We start from the raw sequence: 22,533 nt of genomic DNA, 5'->3' as shown, positions 1-22,533 counted from the left end.
CACCTGCACGTTGTTGGCGGCGTACCACTCCATGGCCTTTTTACCGTAATGGCAAGATGCCAAATCCGGCCACAACAGTACGGAACAACCGTGTTTCTTCAGGAAAGGCAGCAGACGTTTATTCAAACACTCTTTCACGTAAATTTCTTGATTGACAGTCCCAGAAGCTATGAAAATGCTGCTTTTGAAGCCACAGGTACAGATGGCTTGCCAAACCAGATATTTCTTTGCGAACTTTGACAGTTTTATGTGCTTGAAAATATCTGCTACCTTTCCTCTTCCTTTTGTCATATAAAACTCCTGTCCCGGAAGCTGCTTGTAGTCGGTTTTGAAGTAGGTTTCGTCGTCCATTACCACGCAGTCAAACTTCGTCAGCATCGTCGTGTACAGCCTCCGGGATCGCGCTGTGGCCGTCGTTTTCTGTTTATCATCGCGATTTGGAGTCACTACCTTCTTGTAAGTCGATAGTCCGGCTCGTTTTTTGGCTCGATGCACGGTTGTAGACGATACACCCAGCTTATTTGCGGCATCTCGGAGAGAGAGGTTAGGGTTTCGCTTGAAACTACCGGCAACTCTCTTTGTCGTCTCAGCGGCTTCCAGTTTTCGATTTCCCCCCGATCCAGACTTCCTGGCTGTCGACAAACGTTCCCCAAACACTTTAATTACATTTGTAACGGTTGATTTGACAACTTTTAGCGATTTTGACAGCTTTACGTGTGAGTAGCTCAGATTTTCGCGATGCGCGAGCAAAATTTTGATACGCTGCTCTTCTTGCTTGGACGGCATTTTGACAACTGAAGAGTGAATTCCAAAATCAAAATAGGAGCAACATTCTACACACACACACCTTCAAAATGAGGGGTGTTCAGGTTTTTTAAATGCAAAATTGAAAGAAATACGTCAAGTTTATATTGACCAAATTTTGACCGTATCACCCTTTAGACTACTCAGTCCATTGTGATACCACATTAACTAAAAGTACCTATTACATATGGGCACTTCTAGTTTTAACCGCTGGACCTTCTCGATTATTTTTCTTCGCTGAACCAACCACACGCAAAAAAATAATTCTTTCCTCCCAAACGAAATTTTAGACAAACAAAGTTCGTTTCTCATTTGCGTTTCGTTGAAAGGAAGTGTATTTGGAAGAAAAGTATATACTTTTTGTGATAAACGTTTATTCTTTTCCAGGATGTAAAAGCAATTTCATAAAGACTAACTCAAAAAATTTTTTTCTGGCTAATTGCATTTTCCCTCACATCTTTCTCACTTCCACGAAGTTTTTTAGTTCTTAGCACCTTTTCTGTAATACAAACAATGTAGAAGAAATTATACGATTTTATAAATTTTTAAATTTTTTTTACCTTTCGCCTGGACTGAGAATCGAACCGCGGACCATGCAATTTGTAAGGCAGCACACTATCCACTGAGCTACGTAGCTGTTATTGTCATCAATAGCTAATTATCCATATAAGTTATATTAATATAGCATAGCTTGCGGCGCCCACGAGCCGATTAAACAAAGTTTAATTGACAGAAAAATACATTTAGTTTGGGACCGTGGGGCAGTGGCTGCTACGTCGGACTTGCATGCCAAGGGTCGTGGGTTCGATCCCTGCTTCGCCCAAAGTTTTTTTTTTTTTTTTTTTTTTACATATATTCCAGATATGGTCGGAAGATTCCGAAAAAATTTTCAACATTACATTCTACTATATTAAATTTTTACTATGAACTGTAAAATGTGTCGTATTAAAGACCTAAAGTCAGAAAAGAACAGTGTTTGATATAAACGAAATGGGCTGTGTTGTTGGTTCAAAAATAACTCTTTTTATTGAAAAAATAAAAATTGTGTAACAAACGAATTATTTTGGTGATAAAAGTGTATACTATTCGAAGAAATTCAAAAAACTCTAACAAAAGAAAAACGTTTTCGGTACACGTTTTCCAAAAGTTTTTTTTCTTTGCGTGCAGATTGTTCCAAAAACATTAGCAGACTGCTTAAGTTAACGTTTTCCAGATCCGCCAGTAATCTGAAGCTATATGCTCCTAAGAGTTGCTTGCGCTTTACACAAAATGCAGGACACTCACACAAGAGGTGTTTAATTAATTCTTTTTCCTCCACATCATGACAGCTCATATGATCAGTAGGTCTGTACTCTGCCGCATTATGCTGCGTCGATACTGATTTGAAGAAAAGCCACCTCCACATGGAAAACACCCACACACACCACCATATGTTGAATTGGATCGTATACTGCAGTCCCATCTATTGTATCCTTCCGATTTGCCCTCATGCACATTCATTTTATTTTCAAACTAAAAAAAAATATCAGTCGAATAAAGCAGTCTTCGATCCCGAAATATTAGTCAAATGAGTTAAAAAAGTTTGAGGATTGCTGGGGCCAGTTGTAAAGATAAAAGGAATTATAATACACCGTATTTTGACTAAGAATCACATTAAATATAATAATGAACAGTTCAATAGAAATCTTTGTGCGAAATCTACATTTTTCCAGTGCGAAGATGCAATCTACAACTCACTAATGGCGATTTCGATTTCCATAAAAAGTTCAATATTTTAAAAATTTATTGCTACAGATACGCACAAAACGAACAAATTTTTTCTGACGGGGAATATGGCAATTTTTTTTCATAAAAATATTGTTTTCAGGTGCATAACATCCCAGAAAAAAATATGGTTTCGACAAACATATTGTATTTCCCCGACCAAAAATAATATTATGCATTTGAAACATATGACTTTGTCATTTACGACTTTACAAATTTACGATAACGTTAGAATGCCATATCATTGTGGTTGTAGTATAAAATAATAAATAGTAGCACTTGGGTAACACCTTTTCACAGAAACGAAAACGCCCAAATTTATTATACAATTTGGCATTTTTATTATGAAGAAAGGTGTCATGGCAACTCCGATTTTATAATTTTATTCTCTCTGTCTCTCCATCTCTGTGAACAATACTCTCTTTCCACTAAAAAGAGCAGCAATATGGCGGCATAAAAAATTGATTTTATATTTTTGTTCTTTTGTTTGGATTTTGTATTTCATTCAGTCTCGATTTGGTTGCAAACGTGTTTGTTCGTGTGTGGCGGGTGTTGTTTTTCTGATAGTAGTGAACTGTGTGTGAGTGTGGACTATACGCATAAGGAAAGTGTTTTAAAAATATATTCGACAAAAAGAAACAAAAATAAAAACCAACAATAAATATATCTACTATGGTGATTGTTTCGAAAACAAAATGAAAAATTATGTATTCTTCATTCAAAATGAATGCTTAGTGTATTGATACTAAACACAGATAATGAGTAAATTTTTTTTTATGGAAAAGTAAAAAAGTTTGAATATTAATGAACAAAACATCGAATAATATTTTCTAGCTACCCTACAATATTTTGACCCCCTTCACATTTACTTATTTACTGCTGCTGCTGCATTCATCATTTGCTGTAGGTCCACAATAAAGTAACCCCAATGAAAAAATAATTAATTTCTCTTCAACTATACATTTGTTCTCTTCATATTTCGTTTTGGTAATACACTCTCCCATTTCTTGTTTACTTTTTTGATTATTTAGTCATTATTTGTATCGGCTTTTATTTAAAAAGTAAATACATATTCTCAAACAAAAAGAAGAAGAAAAAAAAACACAAAAGTGTGTACATATAACATTTGTGCGTGAGGGTGTATGTGGGCCATGCATTAAGTCAAATGAGTGGTATTTTTGTTTTTGTTCGAATCGAAAATGTATTGGAGGAGTAAGCAAGCATAAGAGAATTATTTCAGATACAACCTCCTCATACAAACTATGTTGTTAAGTAGTATGCCCCAACCCATGACTGTGTGCATTTGGAATAAGGCCGCATATGTATGCACCTTACCGGCTGGCAATTCACACCTCTTTCAAACACTCGATGAGAAATGTATCTGGGAGCAAGAGAGAGAGAGAGCGAGTGTAAATGAGTTCATGTTACTTTTGTATGTAAACAACGTAGAAATATTTCATACACATACCACAACTACTTGTCAGAATTGATGTAATTTTACATTTGGCTGTTACACCTATCTCAGCTTGTCGAATAACACATAAATGGGACAACAACAACTGTTGATATATCAGCTCATTTTATAATGACAGATATTCTCATTCATTTTAAATGTATTCAACGGTAACCCAGCTCATTTGTTTGAATGTTTTGTTGATATAGTTTACAAAAGTATCTCATGGATAGCAAGTTGCATGTTGGATGATACATTGAAGCTAAAGCAACATTTAATAAAAATAAATTTGTTTGATGCAACAGATTGATGTCAGTACAGTAAAACCTCTCAGAAGTGGACTTTGACGGTCTGTTAAATTTTATTGATATTTGGAAGGTGGTCACTTGTGAATTAGGTACATACTCAAGAAAATATAAAAACCATAAATGAATCCGTTTATATGGGGACTACAGTTAGAAGGGTCGGTACATACTTAGCCTACAAAAAGAGGACTCAACAGTTCTGATGACAAAGTATAAGATCATAAAGTCCAACAAAGGAATCGATTTGTATGACGGCTATAACTAAGAGGGTAGTTTAATAAAATTACTACTAGGAATCGGTTTATAAGGGAGCTATAGCTACGAGGGTGGTCCGATAAGTAGTTAGCCTACATAAGGTTTAACAAAGAAGGATGCTAATGCCACACACCATGTTTCAAAAAGATTTGATGACAATACCATACCATAGGAATCATAACTTTGTAAACATCATTGTTTTCATTGCCAAGTAGGTTAGGGGTTATGTACATAAAAATAAATAATCATTACAAATTGATAGTATCAATCACAGTTTTAATTGGACATTAAAAAAATACTTGATTAAAAAAATTAATTGATTTTATTAGCAAATTGCAATTAATTTTTATTTATTTCAGTCTATAGCTGAGTACTATGTTCTGTTTTCAAGCTGAAAACTAGCTTGTTTTCACGGTTAATTTTTTTAATTAACTAATTTAGAAATATAAAATTATTTGCAATCAATTCCTTGTATCTTTTCCATCCATAATTTGCAGAGACTTGATAAAAATGTTATTGTCTTCATATATATTTTTGCACTTTTAATTTAGTGTTTTGGTGAAAAACTCGAACATAGTACTCACCTTATGGAATAACAAAATTCCTTACAGACTAGAACTTAAAACTAAAAATTTATAAGATCTAATAAATTAGCGAATTTTTCTATATTAACCAAAATCCAAATTGTATTCTATTGAACTCTTTTAAAGCCCTTGTTATAGGCTCATTACAAGAATAATTCGTTCTATGTAATGGAACGCAAAAGAACTCATTATGATGCAGTAGCCTTTGAGGCACATTTATACTACTAGACCATTTATAAATTTATACAGAAACATTTGTGACTGAAGCATTCTTCTATTCTCGAGTGTTTTTAAGTGATATAAGTCTGCATTTGTCCAAATAAGATGGTTAAGGAGTAGAGAAATTACACCCAGAGAAGCAATATGATCACCTCAAACATGTTTTAAGAGCAAAATGTTATTTTTGGGTGGTGACCATATAACATGGTTTTCGCAACCATGTTATTTTCTCGGAAATCATGTATCTGATTTCGACAAGCAGGTTATATTTGACGAGAAAATAACATTTTATTGATAAACATGTTACATGGTCACCATACAGAAATAACATTTTGCTCTTGAAACATATTTGAGGTGATCATATTCCTTCTCTGCGTGTAATTGACCTAAGAGCAAATTTCAAAAACCTTATTTGTATCTGTTCAATTCTATTACAATATTTACCCACATAAGGATTCCAAATAATACAGGCATATTCGAAACTTGATCGCACTATTGAGGAATACACTAATTTAAAAGTATACGGATCGTTAAAATCTTTACAATTTCTTTTAATAAATGCAAGAAGAGCATAAGTCTTAGGAATGATTGATGAAAGAAAATTTGTAATCCAAAACCCCAAGGTGCAAAACTTTTTTAGAACATTTAACTGTACATGAGTTGATAAAATAACCACAGCAAATAAGATTAACAAAAAGAAACTTTGCAACATTTAGACACATTAATTGGCAAACCATTTTTTGGACACCATAAGGAAATAGCATCCAAATCAGATTGTAAACGAAGAGTATCCAAAAAAGAATTTACACGAGACAAAATGTTCCAATCATCTGCATACATTAACATACGCGAATATTTTAGCAAAGAAGATACATCATTAACAAGTAGAATAAACAATAAAGGGCCAAGGATACTACCTTGCGGAATTCGCGAAGTAACATTATAAGCCTATGACGTACAAGACTCAACAAAAACAACACACATACGCTCCAAAAGATACGAGGCTATCCAATTCAAGAAACTTAAATGAAAATCCAATAAAAATAATTTATTAATAAGCAAAGAATGCGAGACCTTCTCAAATGCTTTGGACAAATCGGTATAAATGGCATCAATTTGATATCCCAGTTCAAAATTCGAAATACAATACTGCGAAAATCTGAATAAATTAGTAACTGTAGACCGTCCTCTAACAAACCCATATTGATTAGGCCAAATAATGCTTTTGACAGCTAAATATATATTTTTTTAATGTTGAATGCAACACTCAATTTTTGTTTTTCATTAAAAACGTAACTATTTTCAATTACCTTCTTAACTGACTTACTCCCATTTTCATGATGACCCGTTAGTGCTACGTTAGCTTTTAAACAGCACTATGAACATATCTGGTATCTTGCCTCTATATTCCATATGTTAGTTAGGAACTTAACTGCTGAAAATGTTTCAGTTAAAGTTAACCGGAGAAAAGCAATTGCAATTTACTTTCTGTTAGTGTTTGTTGTTTGATTAAAAAATGTACAGGTTAAATAAGTTTTTAGTTAAAAGTTAAAAAAGAATGCCATCACTTTTTTAGTTGACTTAATCTTCCGAGTTTGATTATTTTCGTCACGTATTTTGGACGTATCACAAGAAATGCCTGTTTGTTCGAACACTTGTTTGTTCGCCTACCGACACTCGCTAGAGTTGTATGTGATCATTGAATTAAACAAATCGCCACATCCCATCCGGTATTCAGGACATTCCATAAGAAATGCCCATAAACAATTGTTCGCCTACCGACAATAGTCATGATTGTGTTTACACACTTATTATTTTTATACCCTCCACGACCCAGAATATATATATATATATATATATATATATATATATATATATATATATATATATATATATATATATATATATATATATATATATATATATATATATATATATATATATATATATATATATATATATATATATATATATATATATATATATATATATATATATATATATATATATATATATATATATATATATATATATATATATATATATATATATATATATATATATATATATATATATATATATATATATATATATATATATATATATATATATATATATATATATATATATATATATATATATATAGATATATTCTGGGTCGTGGTGACATTCTGAGTCGATCTAAGCATGTCCGTCACTCCGTCTGTCTGTTGAAATCACGCTAACTTCCGAACGAAACAAGCTATCGACTTGAAACTTGGCACATGTAGTTGTTATTGATATAAGTCGGATGGTATTGCAAATGGGCCATATCGGTCCACTTTTACGTATAGCCCCCATATAAACCGATCCCCAGATATGGTTTGCGGAGCGTCACAGAGAAGCAAATTTCATCCGATCCGCCTGAAATTTGGTACATGATGTCCGTCTGTCTGTTGAAATCACGCTAACTTACGAACGAAACAAGCTATCGACTTGAAACTTGGCACAAGTAGTTGTTATTGATATAAGTCGGATGGTATTGCAAATGGGCCATATCGGTCCACTTTTACGTATAGCTCCCATATAAACCGATCCCCAGATATGGCTTGCGGAGCCTCACAGAGAAGCAAATTTCATCCGATCCGCCTGAAATTTGGTCCACATCGGTCCATAATTATATATAGCCCCCATATAAACCGATGCCCAGATTTGGCTTTCGGAGCCTTAAAGAGAAGCAAATTTCATCCGATCTTGCTGAAATTTGGTACATGGTGTTGGTATATGGTCTCTAACAACCATGCAAAAATTGGTCCACATCGGTCCATAATTATATATAGCCCCCATATAAACCGATGCCCAGATTTGGCTTTCGGAGCCTTAAAGAGAAGCAAATTTCATCCGATCTTGCTGAAATTTGGTACATGGTGTTGGTATATGGTCTCTAACAACCATGCAAAAATTGGTCCACTCGGTCCATAATTATATATAGCCCCCATATAAGAGTCTCAAAGAGAAGCAAATTTCATCCGATCAGGCTGAAATTTGGTACATGATGTTGGTATATGGTCTCTAAATTGGTCCATAATTGGTCCACATCGGTCCATAATTATATATAGCCCCCATATAAACCGTTCTCCAGATTTGACCTCCGGAGCCACTTGGAGGAGCAAAATTCATTCAAATTTGGAACGTCGTGTTAGTATATGGCCGCTAACAACTATACCAAAATAGATCCATATTGGTCTATAGTTATATATCGCCGATCTCCAATCACACACAAATTGGTCCATATCGGTTAATAATCATGGTTGCCACTCGAGCCAAAAATAATGTACCAAAATTTTATTTCTATAGAAAATTTTGTCAAAATTTTATTTCTATAGAAAATTTTGTCAAAATTTTATTTCTATAGAAAATTTTGTCAAAATTTTATTTCTATAGAAAATTTTGTCAAAATTTTATTTCTATAGAAAATTTTGTCAAAATTTTATTTCTATAGAATATTTTGTTAAAATTTTATTTCTATAGAAAATTTTGTCAAAATTTTATTTCTATAGAAAATTTTGTCAAAATTTTATTTCTATAGAAAATTTTGTCAAAATTTTATTTCTATAGAAAATTTTGTCAAAATTTTATTTCTATAGAAAATTTTGTTAAAATTCTTCTTCTAAACACTGCCATCGATTGTGGATGGCAGTGTTTAGAAGAAGTTTCTACGCAATCCATGGTGGAGGGTACAAGCTTCGGTCTGGCCGAACTTACGGCCGTATATACTTGTTATTAATTAGCGTTCTTCTTGCGGTTGGGGGTGGGATATGCTAGAGATTGTTTTCCCAATGGATGATACCTTTTAAGTTTCAATTTTATTATTCGCAATTAATATTGTCATTTAACAGTATCTTCCATATTTAAGAATGCTTGTATTCATAAGAGTAATTTTTTATGACTATGATGCTGTTCCATTAACTGTGTGTCTGTCCAATTTCCAATCGTTACGATAACCAATTTATACACACGCACTTCTCTTGTATTGAAGTAGTATACAATACATAGATAATGAAGGGATATCGACTACTTGTTGGTATATGAGAGTGCATGTATATGGGGAGAGCGATTTTGATTACAATCGAACCCCATCACAGGATGCAAGTCCGAAAGTCAACTTACTGTAAACACATGTATCACATACATACAACAAAAAAAGAGTACGATAATTTCAATAAAGAGTAAGATAATGGCTACTTGTGTGCCATTGGTAAAATCAATGTAAAAAAAGAGCATATTTCGTCGGGTGTGTTATTCATTTCGAAATTGAGCAACTTAAACGAAATCCATGTAAATTCAATCTTTATAGGCTCCAAGTGAAATTATAGCATGACCAAGCATTGAGGGTAATAGTCGCTTACTACGACGCAGCACACTTCAAAGTTGGAGATGAGGCAGCTTATTTGATTATTGCTTGAATTCACCATTGAACCGGCCACCACCATCCATTTGTATTGGTACATTGTCGTAGGTGCGTTTTCGTTGTCTCTTTTTTGTTTTTGTCATTCACACACGAAGACAAGACATCACTAGCAACCAACCATTCTCAGCATATATAGAGTAAATTCTACGTATGTACCATGCCCGTACATATCAAGAATTTTTTTTAAATATATTTTTTTTATTTTGTCTCGTTCCGAGTTACTTTTTACGCTATTCTCAATTGTTTTCAATTTAAATTCTGCTTGAAGAAGAAAAAATTGTATTTCGTGTATGCCACAGCAGTCGTTGGGTTGTCTTCATCGTCATCACCGTAGTCTTAAATAAAGTTCTCAAAATGAAATCGCAATTATTCGCTCCCGAGCCGTCGTCTCAGAATGTGGTTAAATTTTCAAAAGAACTGAAATAAAAAAAATAAAAAAAAAAGTAAAAAAAAATTTTTTTCAAAATATTTAAAAGTTTTATAGTTAAACTAATTGAAATAACCAAAAAACAAGAGAAAAAAACTCTCCAAAAAGTGATGCTGATTTTTATTTTTGACAAACACAATCTAATATAACTGGTTTTAAATATTTGAAAAAAACGTAATTATTCGAAGCGCATAAAAAATTGTTGTATAAAATACATATAAAATATAGAGAAATATTATACAACTTAAAAATATCAAATTTATTATTCAAAATATCATATCAAAAAATTTATTAAAAATGTGTTAAAAGAAAAAAAATCTAAAAATATTTAAATAAACCCCTTTATAGGTTCCATTAATGTTATAAAAAATATTAATAAAAATATATAAAATTGAAAAGAATACTTTAATAAAAAAAAAGGTTGAAGAAAATGTGAAACAAATGCCCCCGAATAGAGTGAAAGCGGCATGATTTGGAATCCCCCGAAAAATTAAGGTAAGCACAATTTTTTTTCAATAATTGGAAAAAGAAAAAAAATAATTGTACATTGAAGTAATGGTCGCTATACAAGCACTATATAATACTGTTTATATAAGTGGGATAATGGGACACATCAATCTAAATCTCGCCCGTCTGTCGTTCCATGAGAGAATAAAAATACTTTTATAAACGTATGCAAATTAGTTTAATAAAATAAAAGTCCATTACATAATTGAAATTAAGTGCATTTCTAAGTGTTCACAGTATTATTTAATTAAGGAAAATACTATTAATTAAAAAAACGGATTTAATTTATAATGAAAAAATTGTAATATAAAAATTAAATAATTAAATTAAATTATGGATAAATTATTGATAAATTATGGATAAATTAAATTAGCATTAAATTTTCTGCTGTCCCTACTAACAAAGAAATTTGTTAGTAGGGACAGCAGAAAAGTCTGCTAAAATAGCAGAAAGTCTGCTGAAGAAAACAAAAGCAGTCGCTGTTTGTTGAAATAGCAAACATTTTTCGTTCGTTAGAGCCTGAACTACAAAAATATAACATTCAGGCTTAGACTGCTGTTCTTAGTAGCCTTTTTTGTATGAGTGTATGTGGCATCAGTGCTTTGTGTTTTTATTTTATCTCTTCGGGGTTGACAATGGCCTTGGCGTTATAAATTCGTATGCATTTGTATAACAAAAGATTGCACTTCTAATGCACGTATTTGAGATTCCCGTGAGAATTCATTCATCCCTCTTTGAATATTTATCATTTTATTAGATTGTGTCAAATTTTAGGATGCGAATGGAAGATGGTGTGCTTGTACGAACTTGTTAAATTCTTGCTAAAATAATATTTTTCTGATCCTGCTATTGTCCTCTAATTTCTACAGTTGTATGGCCGTTTGAATAGTACGTCTTTTTTTGGCAATCAAATATCACATGAATTTGTATATAATATATACACAAAAGCAAGAGACAAAACAAAAGAATCCCAAGAAAAGGGTTTTTTCCCCTTGAGATAGCAAGACGGGTATATTTGCTGTTAAATAGCTCACAATAAATTAGCATGTTTTTGGAGGACCCGGGAAGTGGCGTTGAAAATCCGGAATAGAATATTGAAAACATGTCAAAAAGCTATATCGGTTAATTGGTAATGGACAATTGTCCATTTGGCCACAATGGTCACTGGAGGCATCCTCTTCAGAATTTTGTAAAGATATTGATTTTTCTCAAAAACTGACCGGCGGATCTAAAAAAAAATCTATCAAATATCGATAGAGCTCTTCAAACCCTTTCATATGGTATATGGGTTATTGTGGGACAATTGTCCATGCGGCCACAATGGTCACGTGAGTCCCATCCTCTCAAAAAAATGTGCCGAAAAACTCAATTTTCTGCAAAATTTTGAGACATATGTGTGAATGTAGCTGTGAGTGATAATGCCACAAGTGAGTGGTTTAATTTTAGATAAAGGAAATTGGTCAGGAAGACCATTTAATATTTTTCCTGGTGATCAAAAAATAAATCTATCATTGGTTAGGGCAGAAAATACCTCTGTTAACTCGTTACAGTGCTCTGTTATCTCCTTTATGAAGCTCTGTTAACTAATTAACAGAGCTCTGCAAAAAAAATAGTTTGTGTCTGTGCTAACTAAATTCAGAATTTATTTCACGCACATGTCCAATTTTGGCATACTATTTGCAAAATTTCTGGCGGTATCTCACGAAAAAATGCCTCAATGTTGTCTCCGTTGCCGCCGTTGGTAGAATTCTTACAAAAATGGTAAATCTTTTACTGTTTGGTAGAACTAAGAAGTACTCGTACTTCAATTTTCTATAGCAATAAAATTTTGAGAAAATTTTCTATATAAATAAAATTTTGTTAAAATTTTCTACAGAAATGAAATTTGAGAAAATTTTCTATACTAATAAAATTTTGACAAAATTTTCTAAAGTAATAATATTTTTCTATAGAAAGAAAATTTTGACTTAATTTTCTGTAGAAAGAAAATTTTGACTTAATTTTCTGTAGAAATAAAATTTTGATTTAATTTTCTGTAGAAATAAAATTTTCAACAGAAATAAAATTTTGACAAAACTTTCTATAGTAATAAAACTTTGACTTAATTTTCTACAAAAATAAAATGTTGAGAAAATTTTCTAAAGAACTAAAATTTTGAGAAAATTTTCTATAGAAATAAACATTTGAGAAAATTTTCTATAGAAATAAAATTTTGAGAAAAATTTCTATAGAAATAAAATTTTGATAAAAATTTCTATAAAAATATAATTTTGGGCAAATTTTCTATAGAAATAAAATTTTGACAAAATTTTCTATAGAAATAAAATTTTAATAAAAATTTTTATAGAATTAAAATTCTGACAAAATTTTCTATAGAAATAACATTTTATCAATTTTTTTTATAAATTCAATATGAGAAAATTTTCTAAAGAACTAAAATTTTGGGAAAATTTTCTATAGAAATAACATTTTGAGAATATTTTCTATTGACTAAAAATTTGAGAAAATTTTCTAAAGAAATAAAATTTTGAGAAAATTTTCTATAGAAATAAAATTTTGAGAAAAATTTCTATAAAAATATAATTTTGGGCAAATTTTCTATAGAAATAAAATTTTGACAAAATTTTCTATAGAAATAAAATTTTAATAAAAATTTTTATAGAAATAAAATTTTGACAAAATTTTCTATAGAAATAACATTTTAATAAAAATTTCTATAGAAATAAAATTTTATCAAATTTTTTTTATAAATTCAATATGTTTAAAAATTTTTATTTTCATGTTGGATCATACTATCAAAATTCATTGTTAGCAAGTTCCCTTTCTGCAGAAATAAAATTTTGAGAAATTTTTCTATATAAAAGAAAATGTTCTATAGAAATAAAATCTTCCGAAAATTTTCTATAGAAATAAAATTTTGGAAATTTTATTTCTATAGAAATAAAATTTTAGAATTGAAATTTTAAAAATGTTTTCTATAGAAATAACATTTTCAGAAAATTTTTTATAGAAATAAAATTTTAAAAAAGATATCTATAGAAATACAATTTTGACAACATTTTCTATAGAAATAACATTTACTGTCAAAATCCATTGTGAGCACGTTCTCCTTCTGCAGATATAAAATTTTGAGAAATTTTTCTATATAAAAAAATGTTCTATAGAAATAAAATCTTCAGAAAATTTTCTATAGAAATAAAATTTTGAGAAAAATTTCTTTAAAAATATAATTTTGGGCAAATTTTCTATAGAAATAAAATTTTGACAAAATTTTCTATAGAAATAACATTTTAATAAAAATTTCTATAGAAATAACATTTTGACAAAATTTTCTATAGAAATAACATTTTAATAAAAATTTCTATAGAAATAAAATTTTATCAAATTGTTTTTATAAATCCAATATGTTTAAAAATTTTACTTTTCGTGTTGGATCATACTACCAAAATCCATTGTGAGCAAGTTCTCCTTCTGCAAAAATAAAATTTTGAGAAAATTGTCTATAGAAATAAAAACTTCAAAAAAAAAATGTTGAGAAAAATTTCTATAAAAATATAATTTTGGGCAAATTTTCTATAGAAATAAAATTTTGACAAAATTTTCTATAGAAATAACATTTTGAGGAAAATTTCTATAAAAATATAATTTTGGGCAAATTTTCTATAGAAATAAAATTTTGACAAAATTTTCTATAGAAATAACGTTTTAATAAAAATTTCTATAGAAAAAAATTTCTAAATTTTTTTTATAAATTCAATATGTTTAAAAATTTATTTTCATGTTGGATCATACTATCAAAATCCATTGTGAGCAAGTTCTTCTTCTGCAGAAATAAAATTTTGAGAAATTTTTCTATATAAAAGAAAATATTCTATAGAAATAAAATCTTCAGAAAAGGTTCTATAGAAATAAAATTTTAATAAAGATATCTATAGAAATAAAATTTTGACAAAAATTTCTATAGAAATAACATTTACTGTCAAAATCCATTGTGAGCAAGTTCTCCTTCTGCAGATATAAAATTTTGAGAAAATTGTATTTCTATAGAAATAAAATTTTGACAAAATTTTCTATAGAAATAAAATTTTAATAAAGATATCTATAGAAATAAAATTTTGACAAAATTTTCTATAGAAATAACATTTACTGTCAAAATCCATTGTGAGCAAGTTCTCCTTACGGATGGTTAGCATGCCCGCCTTGCATACACAAGGTCGTGGGTTCGATTCCTGCTTCGACCGAACACCAAAAAGTTTTTCAGCGGTGGATTATTCCACCTCAGTAATGCTGGTGACATTTCTGAGGGTTTCAAAGCTTCTCTAAGTGGTTTCACTGCAATGTGGAACGCCGTTCGGACTCGGCTATAAGGAGGTCCCTTGTCATTGAGCTTAACATGGAATCGGGCAGCACTCAGTGATAAGAGAGAAGTTCACCAATGTGGTATCACAATGGACTGAATAGTCTAAGTGAGCCTGATACATAGGGCTGCCACCTAACCTAACCTAGCCTAAGTTCTCCTTCTGCAGATATAAAATTTTGAGAAATTTTTCTGTATAAAAGAAAATGTTCTATAGAAATAAAAACTTCAGAAAATTTTCTAAAATTTTGAGAAAATTTTATTTCTATAGAAATAAAATTTTCGAAATTTTCTTTAGAAATAAAATTTTCAGAAAGATTTCTATAGAAATAAAATTTTAATAAAGATATCTAGAGAAATAAAATTTTGATAAAATTTTCTATAAAAATAACATTTTAATAAAATTTTCTATAGAAATAAAATTTTATCAACATTTTTTATAAATTCAATATGTTTAAAAATTTTAATTTTCGTGTTGGATCATACTACCAAAATCCATTGTGAGCAAGTTCTCCTTCTGCAAAAATAAAATTTTGAAAAAATTTTCTATAGAAATAAAATTTTCAGAAAATTTTCTATAGAAAATAAAATTTTGAAAAAGAAATTCTATAGAAATAAAATTTTCAGAAAATTTTCTATAGAAAATAAAATTTTCAAAAAATTTATTATAATAAAAAAATTTTGACAAAAATCTTTCACAAAAATTAAATTTTGACAAAATCTTCTGCGGAAATAAAATTTTGGCAAAATTTTCTATAGAAATAAAATTTCAACATTTGCCATAGAAATAAAATTTTGACAAAAGTTTCTATAGAAATAAAATGTTGACAAAAATTTCTGTAGAAATAAATTTTTGTCAAAATTTTCTATAAATTCAATACAATTAAAAAATTTAATAAATTAAATATTAATTAAATAAAAAATTTAATTTTCGTGTTAGATCATACTATCAAAATCCATTGTGAGTACGATCACCTTGTTGGTAGAAGTAGTAACTTTTCCTTGATCCTTTTAACATTTAAAATTCGGCACATTTACAATTCAACACTCAAAAACAAAAAAAGTGAACTCTATATTTCACTAAAGCCAATTTAACTTTATTTTAGTTCATGGAATTATTATGTTTGGAGAAGGATTCATTTACTCTAATAATTGTTTGCGTACGTTAGTTAAATGAACCAAAAAGACGGGCAAAAAATTATACACAAATTAAGCATAACAATTTACTAAATTCGTATCTCAAATTACTATCTCAAAATAGTTTATTATTTTTTTTTTTTAATTTGTAAATTTTACTTCAAATACGTCCATCATGAACTTCGTATGTCACTAAAGAGATTCTTTCAATTTTTAACTACAAAATGTTCTTTAACAAGTGAAAAAAATTAATCATGTCAAATAAATTTTCTTGAAGTTCTCAAAAAATATTTACTTCTCTTTGTGATATTGGCATGATGTCAGAGTTTGTAATATTGTTTTGTTAATTTTTTTTTTAAATATCCAAAATTTCCTCAAATTAACCCAAAGATTTCTTCACTGTTCACTAAAAAACTTCAAAGTTTTTTAGTGAAGGGAGAGATCAGGATATCAAGATGAAGATGAAGAGAGAGATCAAGATATATAAGAAAATAAAACTTCTAAAATGAAATAATAAAATTTTTCTTTCAAAGAAAAAATGTCATTTTTTTATACTAACTATAAAAATGATCAAAAACTTCAAGTAAGATTTTTTTTTAAATTTGGTAGATTTTTGGTAAAATTTTATTCAAATTTTTGTTGGATTATTTTTGCAGACTTGAGCTTTAACATAGCCCCACAAAAATGATCACGAAACATTTTCTTTCAGTGTAGATAGCTCAAAAACAAAACTTTTATTACACAACTGCTGCATATACGAATATGGGGGACAAGTTGATAGGTTACTACTCTATACCATGGCATTTTATAATTGTGAAACATAAAATTTATATCTGAAAACGGAAATGGAAAATAAAAAAAAAAAAACATACGAATGCAAATCAACAGATACGGGTTGATTATATGCGTAGCCTTAGACTATAAAGGAAAATTGTCTTTGTTTCTCTGCTGAATTTGCAAATAGGATATCTAATGGTCTTGTTCTTCTGTTTGTTGTTTTTTTTTTCTTTTCAATTTACCTCTATGCCATCTATTGGTGAATATTGGCTTTTGTGGTTTTTGGGTCTTTATGTTAGACCCCACCGGCTATTCATTTAAGTATACAGTTACACTCACACATTGATATTCAATTAATACACCGACATGGTTCACAATACAATACCATTTGGTCGACTATGTCCCTAAATATGTAGACAAATACGGACGGACAGGCGACAGATACTCTTTTGATGATACAAATCAAGTTCAAGGTCTATCAATTGAATTAAATACTCCGCCGTCTTGCCTAACAAGATTTATATTCATTTTCACCTCTTACTGCTTGCTATTCGACTCCCGATGGACAGACTACCTTCTGTTGTCTAAGTGAATGGCTGCTGGTATTTGGAGCTTATTTACTGTTTGTGGTTTCTCTTTCTATTGGTGCATGTTGGTTTCAGATGATGTTCCTTAACTTGGACGATCGATAATGTCCCTGCAGTAGCACAGCAAACAATTTAAATCATATTTGAATTTTTATTTTAATTAACTTTTCAGTTTGTTTTATTTTTGTTGTTGTTTTGATTTGATATAAAAATTTCGTTGTATAATTGTTCACTAACTGTCAATTAATGATTATTGAAATCTTTGATAGCTGTCTACACACAAAAAAAAATTCTGATTCAATTACGAAATTAATTAATCCAATTGTTTTTTTAATTGAAAAGTCTTAAATCACACAAGTGATAGTATCAATTAAAAAATTAATTGGTACTATTAATTTTTGCGATTGATTTTTGTTTTAAAATTGTTGAATCAATAAAATGTTTAATTGAATATTTTTTAAAACTCAATTAAAACTTTAATTGAAAAAATGTTCTTGAATTTTTTTTCTGCTTAGATTCGATCATAAACCAAATCAAATTGTTATTATTTTTTTTAATATGTTAAATGATGTTATTACATATACAAAGTAGTGTAATTTTAACCCCTAAATGATTTGATATAAAAATTTCGTTGTATAATTGTTCACTAACTGTCAATTAATGATTATTGATATCTGTGATAGCTGTCTACACACAAAACAATTTTCTGATTCAATTACGAAATTAATTGATCCAATTGTTTTTTTATTGAAAAGTCTTCAATCACACAAATGATAGTATCAATTAAAAAGTTAATTGGTACTATTAATTTTTGCGATTGATTTTTGTTTTAAAATTGTTGAATCAATAAACTTTTTAATTGAATATTTATTAAAACTCAATTAAAACTTTAATTGGAAAAATGTTCTTGAATTTTTTTTCTGCGTAGATTCGATCATAAACCAAATCATATTGTTATTATTTTTTTTAATATGTTAAATGATGTTATTACATATATAAAGTAGTGTAACTTTAACCCCTAAATGCGCACTGTATCTTTTGAGATACAACCAGAAAAAAATTCTTACGTCTTAAAATTTTAACAGAATTCTACGAAATCAAGTTTGTTATACCCTGCGCCACACTGTGGAACAGGGTATTATAAGCATATGTTTGTAACACCCAGCAGGAGACGAGATAGACACATGGTGTCCTTGGCAATAATGCTCAGGGTGGGTCCCTGAGTCGATATAACCATGTCCGTCTGTCCGTCCGTCCGGCTGTCTGTGAACACATTTTTGTGATCAAAGTCTAGGACGCAATTTAAGTCCGATCGTCTTCAAATTTGGCACATGTTCCTAATATGGGTCAGAATAGAACCCTATTGATTTTGGAAGAAATCGGTTCAGATTTAGATATAGCTCCCATATATATCTTTCGCCCGATATGCACTAATATGGACCCAGCAGCCAGAGTTTTATACCGATTTGCTTGAAATTTTGTATAAACATAACACTTAGTCGTATAGTCAAGTGTACAACATTTTATTGAAATCGGTTCAGATTTAGATATAGCTCCCATATATATCTTTCGCCCGATATGGACTTATATGGCCCCAGAAGCCAGATTTTTGGCCAAATTTGGTTGAAATTTTGCACTAGGAGTACAATTAGTAGTATAGTCAGGTGTGCGAAATTTGATTGAAATCGGTTCAGATTTAGATATAGCTCCCATATATATATTTCGCCCGATATAGACTAATATGGTCTTAAAAGCCAGAGTTTTGGCCCAATTTGGTTGAAATTTTGCACAGGGAGTAGATTTAGCATTGCAGCTATGCGTGCCAAATTTGGTTGAAATCGATTCAGATTTAGATATAGCTCCCATATATATCTTTTGCTCGATATGCACTTATATGGACCCAGAAGCCAGAGTTTTATCCCGATTAGCTTGAAATTTTGCACAAGGAGTACAATTGGTAGTATAGTCATGTGTGCCAAATTTGATTGAAATCGGTTCAGATTTAGATATAGCTTCCATATATATTTTTCGCCCGATATGGACTTATATGACTACAGTGGCAAATCTTTTACTCCGATTTCATTGAAATTTTGCACAGGGAGTAGAATTAGCATTGTAGCTATGCGTGCCAAATTTGGTTAAAATCGGTTCAGATTTAGAAATAGCTCCCATATATAGCTTTCGCCCGATTTACACTCATATGACCACAAAGGCCAATTTTTAATTCCGATTTAGTTGAAATTTTGCACAGGGAGTATAACTAGCATTATAGCAATACGTGCCAAATTTGGATGAAATCGGTTCAGATTTAGATATATCTCCCACATATAGCTTTCGCCCGATTTAAACTCATATGACCACAGAGGCCAATTTTTAACTCCGATTTAGTTGAAATTTTGCACAGGGAGTAGAATTAGCATTGTAGCTGTGCGTGCCAAATTTTGTTCAAATCGGTTCGGATTTAGATGTAGCTCCCATATATATGTTTTTCTGATTTCGACAAAAATGGTCAAAATACCAATATTTTCCTTGTAAAATCGCCACTGCTTAGTTGAAAAGTTGTAAAAATGACTCTAGTTTTTCCAAACTTCTAATACATATATATCGAGCGATAAATCATAAATAAACTTTTGCGAAGTTTCCTTAAAATTGCTTCAGATTTAAATGTTTCCCATATTTATACCCTGCGCCACACTGTGGAATAGGGTATTATAAGTTAGTGCATATGTTTGTAACACCCAGAAGGAGACGAGATAGACACATGGTGTCTTTGGCAGTAATGCTCAGGGTGGGTCCCTGAGTCGATATAACCATGTCCGTCCGTCCGTCCGTCCGGCTGTCTGTGAACACATTTTTGTGACCAAAATCTAGGTCGCAATTTAAGTCCAATCGCCTTCATATTTGGCACATGTTCCTAATTTGGGTCAGAATAGAACCCTATTGATTTTGGAAGAAATCGGTTCAGATTTAGATATAGCTCCCATATATATATTTCGTCCGATATGCACTAATATGGACCCAGCAGCCAGAGGTTTATACCGATTTGCTTGAAATTTTGTACAAACATAACACTTAGCCGTATATTCAAGTGTGCAAAATATGATTGAAATCGGTTCAGATTTAGATATAGCTCCCATATATATCTTTCGCCCGATATGGACTTATATGGCCCCAGAAGCCAGATTTTTGGCCGAATTTGGTTGAAATTTTGCACAAGGAGTAGATTTAGCATTGTAGCTATGCGTGCCAAATTTGGTTAAAATCGATTCAGATTTAGATATAGCTCCCATATATATCTTTCGCCCGATATGGACTAATACGGTCCCAGAAGCCAGAGTTTTACCCCAATTTGGTTGAAATTTTGCACAGGGAGGAGAACTAGCATTGTTGCTATGCGTGCCAAATTTGGTTGAAATCGGTTCAGATTTAGATATAGCTCCCATATATAGCTTTCGCCCGATTTACACTTATATGACCACAGAGGCCAATTTTTTGCTCCGATTTAGTTGAAATTTTGCACAGGGAGTAGAATTAGCATTGCAGCTATGCGTGCCAAATTTGGTTGAAATCAGTTCAGATTTAGATATAGCTCCAATATATAGCTTTCGGCCGATTTACACTCATATGACCACAGAGGCCAATTTGGTTGAAATTGATTTTTTGCTCCGATTTAGTTAAAATTTTGCACAGGGAGTAGAATTAGCATTGTAGCTATGCGTGCCAAATTTGGTTGAAATCGGTTCAGATTTAGATATATAGTGTAAATCGGACGAAAGCTATATATGGGAGAGCTTTCGTCCGATTTACACTCATATGACCACAGAGGTCAATTTTTAACTCCGATTTAGCTGAAATTTTGCACAGGGATTAGAATTAGCATTGTTGCTATCCGTGCCAAATTTGGTTGAAATCGGTTCAGATTTAGATATAGCTCCCACATATACGTTTTTCTGATTTCGACAAAAATGGTCAAAATACCAACATTTTCCTTGTAAAATCGCCACTGCTTAGTTGAAAAGTTGTAAAAATGACTCTAATTCTCCTAAACTTCTAATACATACATATCGAGCGATAAATCATAAATAAACTTTTGCGAAGTTTCCTTAAAATTGCTTCAGATTTAAATGTTTCCCATATTTTTATACCCTGCTCCACACTGTGGAACAGGGTATTATAAGTTAGTGTATATGTTTGTAACACCCAGAAGGAGACGAGATAGACACATGGTGTCTTTGGCAATAATGCTCAGGGTGGGTCCCTGAGTCGATATAACCATGTCCGTCTGTCCGTCCGTCCGTCTGTCTGTGAACACATTTTTGTGATCAAAGTCTAGGTCGCAATTTAAGTCCAATCGCCTTCAAATTTGGCACATGTTCCTAATTTGGGTCAGAATATAACCCTATTGATTTTGGAAATCGGTGCACATTTAGATATAGCTCCCATATATATCTTTCACCCGATATGCACTAATATGGACCCAGCAGCCAGAGTTTTCTACCGATTTGCTTGAAATTTTGTACAAACATAACACTTAGTCGTATAGTCAATTGTGCCAAATTTGATTGAAATCGGTTCAGATTTAGATATAGCTCCCATATATATGTTTTTCTGATTTCGACAAAAATGGTCAAAATACCAACATTTTCCTTGTAAAATCGCCACTGCTTAGTCGAAAAGTTGTAAAAATGACTAATTTTCCTAAACTTCTAATACATATATATCGAGCGATAAATCATAAATAAACTTTTGCGAAGTTTCCTTAAAATTGCTTTAGATTTAAATGTTTCCCATATTTATACCCTGCGCTACACTTTTGGAACAGGGTATAATAAAATTGTGTTGCACCCAAGTACATTAGCCGACTTAAATTTTGAGTCTATAGATTTTGTAGAAGTCTATCAAATTCT

The 22,533-nt window shown here is 30.8% G+C and overlaps 1 protein-coding gene across 1 annotated transcript in view; it reads left to right on the top strand.

The window, feature by feature from the left end:
* Positions 1 to 3,100: 3,100 nt before the first annotated feature.
* The window catches only part of Oatp74D (Organic anion transporting polypeptide 74D), a 111,074-nt gene continuing 91,641 nt past the window's right edge, over positions 3,101 to 22,533 (top strand). The window contains exons 1-2 of the mRNA XM_075304606.1: positions 3,101 to 3,148; positions 10,610 to 10,756. The gene's annotated coding sequence lies outside the window, so the exon portion shown is untranslated. The remainder of the gene's footprint in view (positions 3,149 to 10,609; positions 10,757 to 22,533) is intronic.

This window comes from Haematobia irritans, chromosome 4, assembly GCF_050003625.1.
Source record: "Haematobia irritans isolate KBUSLIRL chromosome 4, ASM5000362v1, whole genome shotgun sequence".
Lineage (NCBI taxonomy): Eukaryota > Metazoa > Arthropoda > Insecta > Diptera > Muscidae > Haematobia > Haematobia irritans.
This window is presented reverse-complemented; position numbering and strand designations above follow the sequence as displayed.